Source organism: Furipterus horrens, unplaced genomic scaffold, assembly GCF_987537825.1.
Source record: "Furipterus horrens unplaced genomic scaffold, mFurHor1.1.pri manual_scaffold_5, whole genome shotgun sequence".
Taxonomy (NCBI): domain Eukaryota; kingdom Metazoa; phylum Chordata; class Mammalia; order Chiroptera; family Furipteridae; genus Furipterus; species Furipterus horrens.
The window spans coordinates 188,301,183-188,308,044 of NW_028327175.1; positions in this window are offsets into that span (position 1 = coordinate 188,301,183).

The window sequence follows — 6,862 nt, forward strand, 5'->3', positions numbered from 1 at the left end:
TCCAATTTTTTTTCCCCTTTGCTCCCCTCCGCCCAGCACCCCCCTTCCCCAACAATCCCCTCCCCAAGTCCATGCCCATGGTTCATACATACAAGCTCTCCTGCCTCACTCTTTCATATATTCTTCTTCTTTTTTTAAAAATAATTAATTAATTAGTTAAATATAAATTTAACTAATTTCTTTGTCTCCTCATTTTGTCAGCCTCCCTGTGTCTGTTTCTGTGTATTAGGTAGAGCTGCTTTGACTCCCTGTCTTAGAAGCATGGCCTATTGTAAGCCATATGGGGCAGAGCCTTAGGTAATTGCCAGGGCGGGGCAACCTGTGTCACTACTCTGGGGCACTGTGTGGGGGAGGGATTGGGGAAGGGACAATGCTGTTGCCTGGCCTCTGGAATTTTGCCCAGGAGGAAATTGTCTCCTGGCACTTGCCCTGATGCCAGTCACTTCAATTTTTCCCCATATGTCACTGGTGTTCTTCCAGATATTGCCCTGATGCTGAATCCCAGAGGGAACGAGTCTGTGTAAGTCCTAAGTGCATTGTGGGCACTTTAAGAGGAGTCTCCTGAGAATCCTGCAGTTTCTTTTGCCACCCTACCCCCAGCCAGAAGTTATGGGGACTTATTTTCCTGGTGCTGGAACCCTGGGCTGTGTGGTCTGGTCTGGGGCTGGGATCCCTTGTTCCTGAGGTATCCCTCCTGATTTTTACCTGCCACATGTGGGATGTGGGACTGCCTGTTCTGCATCTCTGCACCTCTCTGCATGTCTCTGCATTTCTGCCCCTCCTACCCGTCTGATGAATGTGGCTTCTTTAAATCCTTGGTTGCTGGACTTCCATACATCTCAATTTTCTGATGATTCTGGGTGATATATTTTTGTAGTCTAGTTGTAATTTTTGCTGTAATTGTATGAGGAGATGAGGCATGTATACCCATGCCTCCATATTGACTGCAGGTGTACATTTTGCAAATCTCTTTAATTTTTGGCTTATAAAAGACAGCTATGTTCTCATGTCTGCTTCTGCAGTCAACATTTTGCTATATGTTGTTTGGTTTGAAAACTATAAAGAAAATTTAACCTCAAACAGATAGTTGTAAAGGAGAAATTTGCAGTCATCCTGAAAGGTCCTCAGGTCCCTTATTTAAGAATCAATTCCATAGAGGAAACAGAAAAAACTATTAAAGATCTCTCTCTTTCTCTCTTTCTCTCTCTCTCTCTCTCACACACACACATTAGAATCACAGGATTTCATGCGGAGATTTTTCCAATCCTTCTGGGGCCAGATAATCCTAATGTTATTGCACAGAAAAAGAAAGAAAACATCCAAACATTTTTACTGAAATAAATATAACATTGATACACAAATGCAATAAATACAAAAGAAGAAAATATATAAATCTTCCATACCTATAAATGTATTAGCATGTTGACTCTAAGAGGATATTTAAAAAATACATCATAATTAACAGGGATTTAAAAAGAAATGTAAGGATGGTTTGATACTATTCATTAGTGTAGTTCACCATAATAACAAATTCATGAAAAAATTATGACTATGTCTATAGATACTGTGAGTGCTTTTGACAAAATCAAATACCTATTCATGATCAAAACATTAAATAGAAAAGTTTCATTTAGATAAAATACATGTAGACATAAATATACATGTATATAGTAAGTGTATATATTAGAAATGTATACTTCATTCCTAAAGTCCGGATTCTATTTATTGAATAAACACATGAGGACAGGAAGAAGGCAATATTACCATAACATTGGCAATATTAAGCAATACAACTAGACAAGAGAAAACTATCAGAAACAGAATAATTGAAGATGAAAAAAATAAAATTCTCTATTTGTAGGCTATATGATATATTGTTGGGAAACTCAAAAATTTTAATAAAACTAACACAAGCAAAATACATAGAATATACACATACATGCATGATTTTATATAGATAAATAACATATAAATATGCAAATATGTTTATATTGATATAAACAATAGCCAGTTAAGGGAGACAATGAAAGAGAAACCCCTATTTATTTATTTATTTTATGGGTTTTTTTTTTTCTAATTTACACATTTTTAAAAGGCCTTAGATAATGTATATAGGCATCACGCCTGGCTTTGTCCCCCAATGGCCACTTTGTCCCAGACAAGCCACTGTCTTCCCTATCTTTGCAGCCTCAACTACAAACTAAAGAGGCTGGCCAGCGTCAGGGTCCTGCCACTATCGGGAACATGAGACACTTCTGTTATTAGTTTGCATCTGGGCAGCTGAAGTCCAAAGGAGGCCATCCCAAACTCTGTCGCACAGGGGCTGTGTGCAGAGCCAACACCTTACAATTCGTGAGCCTGGTGGGGAAACCCTTATTTATTACAGAAACAAAAAGGCATACAACATGTAGGACTAAACTAACAAGTATGTGAACTATGTGGAAATTTTACCATAATCTGTTAGGGAGTTGTTTACCTAATATTGTGGCACTTGGCATCTAGAAAAGGAGTTATATAGTCATAAGAAAACATGGCATGTAAGAGGCGAGCTTGGCTCTGAATGTAGTCACCCATGTAAGTCATTTAGAATCTTTAAGGTACCAGGAGGGCTGTGTTGAGTCCCAGCAGAGGTGCTATGGGTATCTCTTCTGGCTCGGCCTGCCAGTTATTCATCTGGCTTCAGGTCCCCTGTCCCTCCGGGCTGTGAGACTGGCAGCTGGTGTCAATGTTGTGATTCACTTGGCTCTGTCCTCTCTTCTAGGATCACATTTTCTGTAATAAATTTTTTGCTTTGATCTTCTGGAGTGTACAGTGTTTTATTTGCTACCACGAACATCATTAAAACCTCTCTGAGGAACATTTGAAAATGCTCCCAAAGGGCATAAAGGAAACTTGAACAAAGCAAAAGACAACCCATGTTCTTTGATGGGACGGCTTAAGATCATAAAGATCTAATTGTTCTCAAGTCAATATATAATTTTAACATGATTCTAATAAAAATACCATACTATTTTCTAGAGGAGTTGATTCTGGAACTCATAAAGGAAAATAAACATGCAAGAATATTTATTAAAAATTCCAAAAGGAAGAGCTTTGGGAAGAGACTAGGCTTCTCAAATAATTAATATTATAAAGCATCTATAATTAAAACTGGCATATGAATAGAGACTATTAGAATAAAATAGAAAGTCCAGAAATAGACCCAAGTGGATATGGAAATCTAGCATATGATAAAGATAATATCTGAAATCCCTGAGGAAAAGCTGGTTCTTTTAATAAGTGGCATTGGGGCAACTGGATGGCCATTTGGAGAAAGATAAAATTGGATTTATGCCTCACACTGTACACCAGAATAAACTCCAAATGGATCAGAGGTCTATGTACAAAAATAAAATGACATGGGTACTGGAAAAAAACAGGATATTTAAAAAAATTATCTCAATGCGGGGGAACTTTTCTAAGTCTGACTCAGCATCCATATACAACAGAAGAAAAGATCAATGATTTGCTCTACATAAAAATAAAACAACATTAACATGGCAAAATTACAATATGCAAAATTAAAAGAAAAATAATGAACTAGATTGGAAATACTTGCCGCCTATATCAGAGATAAAGATCTAATTTCCCTAGTATATGAAGAAGACTTAAAATTGAGGGGGAAAGAGAAAAAAACCATTAACCCAATATCAAAATGAACAAAAGAGGCAGTATATTAAAAATGTATATAATGGTCGTCCTTACATGACTTTTGTGAAAGAAGGGGAAATAAGACTATGAAGATAATATACACAATCAAACACACAAGAGAAAGAGGGGAAGGGAGAAAGGGAAGGGGAAGAGAAAGAAAGGAAAATGAAGGAGGAGGAGGAGAAAGGAAAAGAGAGAAAGAAAAAAGAGAGAGAGAGAGACCTTAGCTGGTTAGCTCAGTTGGTCAGAGCATTATCCTGAAATGTCAAGGTTGTGGGTTCATCCCTGGTCAGGGCACATACAAGAGACAACCAATGGCCCTGTGGCTCAGTGATTGAGCACTGGCCTGCAAACCAAAAGTTCACTGGTTTGATTCCCAGTCAGGGCACATGTCTGGGTTGCAGGACAGGTTCCCAGTTGAGGGTGTGCGAGAGGCAACCAATCCATGTATCTCTCTCACATTGATGTTTCGCTTCCTGTCTTTCTCCTTCCCTTCCCCTCTCTCTAAAAAAATGTAAATAAATAAAATCCTTTTAAAAAAGAGGCAACTAATGAACGCATAAATAAGTGGAAAACCAAATTGCTGTTTCTCTCTCTCCCTTCCTTCCTTTCTCTAAAATCAATAAATTGAATTTAAAAAAAAAGAAAGAAAGAAAGAAAAGAGAGAGAGAGAGGAGATAACAGGGTATGCCATTTCTTTAAAATATAGAAGAACTGATTGAGTAAGAATCATTTATAACTGGTTCTGGTAAGGATCATTAGTAGACGCTAAAAATGTTAGGTGAGCGACTATTGGTGAACAGGACAGTTACACAGTCACAAGTATCAGACTGAGGATGGTTTCTAATTACAAAGGGAAAGAGACGAGATTTGTTTTAACCAAGGAAGACAACTGAGCATCAGCAATCTCAGCATAATGGGCCTTCTCGTGTAAGGACTGGAAAATACATATCACTCATGTAGTCTTCTTGCTAAAAGTTTTCACCTGAACCTAGTAATGAGAAAGTGATAAGATAAATCCAGAATATAGACTATAAATTCTACAAATTAATTCACCTAGACTCTTAAAAAATGTCAATGTTATGAGTGACAAAAAAAAAAAAAAGTGTGGAAACTATTCTAGGATAAAACAGGTTCAAGGAAATAACCAACAAATACAATGAATAAAATTTGGATTTTAGATTTAAACAAAAAAGCAAATGTAAATGACATTATTTAGACAACTGGGAGGATTTGCATACAAACAGGAAATTATATATTATTGTACCAATGTTAAATTTCTTGGGTGTCTGAATGATATTGTGGTTATAGAAGAGGATATCCTTGTTCTTGGGGAACACTTGGCATTTAGGGGTAAACTGTCATGGTGTCTACCACATATTTTCAATTAGTTTAGCAACAACAAAACAATTAGTTATCTGAACCCTTGAAGCTTAGTATGAAACACATATTTAAAAACCGTGGCTTTAGCAATGATCTTCATGACATGCTCTAGAAACCTAAATCTTAATTGTCGGCAGCAGGGAGGTTGTAGGGACACTCACTTATCATAAAGGTCACCCTTGATGAAATAGTTCTTTAGGCAATGAACACCCAGCAATGGAGAGGTTGTAACTTGTCCAAGATTATGGACAGAAAGGAAAGACTAGAACACGAAGAAAGAATACAGTCTTATAGGTGCCTTAGACTACGTGAGATTTCTTTTTTCTTTCTTCTACTTTTTAGGAAACTTTTCTTTAAAGTACGAAATACATGCAGGAAGAGACACAAATCTTGCATGTATAGCTTGCTGAACTTCTACAAAGTGAATAAATCCATAAAACCAGCATCCAGATCAAGAAACAGAACAATCTAACAGCTCAGAAGCCTCCTCTCTAGGGCTAAGATTGAAAACTCAGCTTGAGGACCACCTAGCAAATGCTTGTTTTCTCTGTTTACTTGGCATATTGATTTACTATTTTTTAAAGCAAACATTTTCGAATACCTTCCTCGGTGTCAGGCACCTGAAGGCATACAGCATTCCACATTCTTGTGTCCTTCATGCGCCTGCCACAGCAGAGGCTACTTGTGTGTTAACAACTTTTTCAGTTAAGAATAGACATTTGTCAGGCTTTCACTGTTTAGCATCCATTCATTCTTGGCGCCCTTAGATTTTCCACTAGCAGAATCACAGACTCTCCAATTTCCTTCTTCTTTTTCTAAAAAATTTATTTGTTTATTTGTTTATTTATTTATTTTTAGAGAGAGGGGAAAAGAGAAAGAGAGGAGAGAAACATCACTGTTTGGTTGCCTCTCACTCGCGCCCCCCAACTGGGGACCTGACGTGCAACCTAGTTATGTGCCTTGACTGGGAATCGAACCAGCGACACTTGGTTCACAGGCTGATGCTCAATCCACTGAGCCACACCAGCCAGGGTTCAGACTCTCCAATTTTCAATATCCATGCCTCGGGTGGAGTTAATGTCACATGTGGCGCCAGAGGTGAGACTATGACTGGCTCAGCCAATGAGATGATCACATTTTCTGGCCATAGATTGGTTCATGAATAGGTACATGATTCAGTTAGAGCCAAAGAAATGTAATAAGGATTTTGTTAGGACCATTGGGAGAGGCACACTCATTTTCCTTTTAGACTTTGACCTGGGAGGGTGTAAATGTGAAAATGCTAAGAGCCATTTCATCACTTCTGAAGGGTCACCCCAGGTTCAGAACTTCCATGGGGTTGGCTGAGGTCTCTACTGAGGCTCTATCATAGCCCAGCTTCTCTTCCAGCTACCTCTCTGCTTCCTTCCCTTCCCCATATATTAGCCCCAGGAGCAGCCTCTAATGGACCCTAACTCTGTTTCAGAGTCTGTTTCACAGGGGACCTAACTGGCAGGCATGGTGCTAAACACTTACATAAATTATTCATTCCACAGATGAATTCTGAAGACCTACTATGTGACAAGCTTACAGCATTGTGACTCTCAAAGCCTATGAACCTCATTTAATAGGTGAGGGCACTTAGGTTACTATCCAATGTCACACAGCTGTTAAGAAAAAGTCAGGATTTGAACTCAGGTCTGTCTGATTCTAATCGTACTGCTATAAACCAACCAATGGTAGAACTAAAAACCACTCTACATTTCCAGATTTTCATAGCCAACATTCTTATGCTGAGTCGAATAAATAT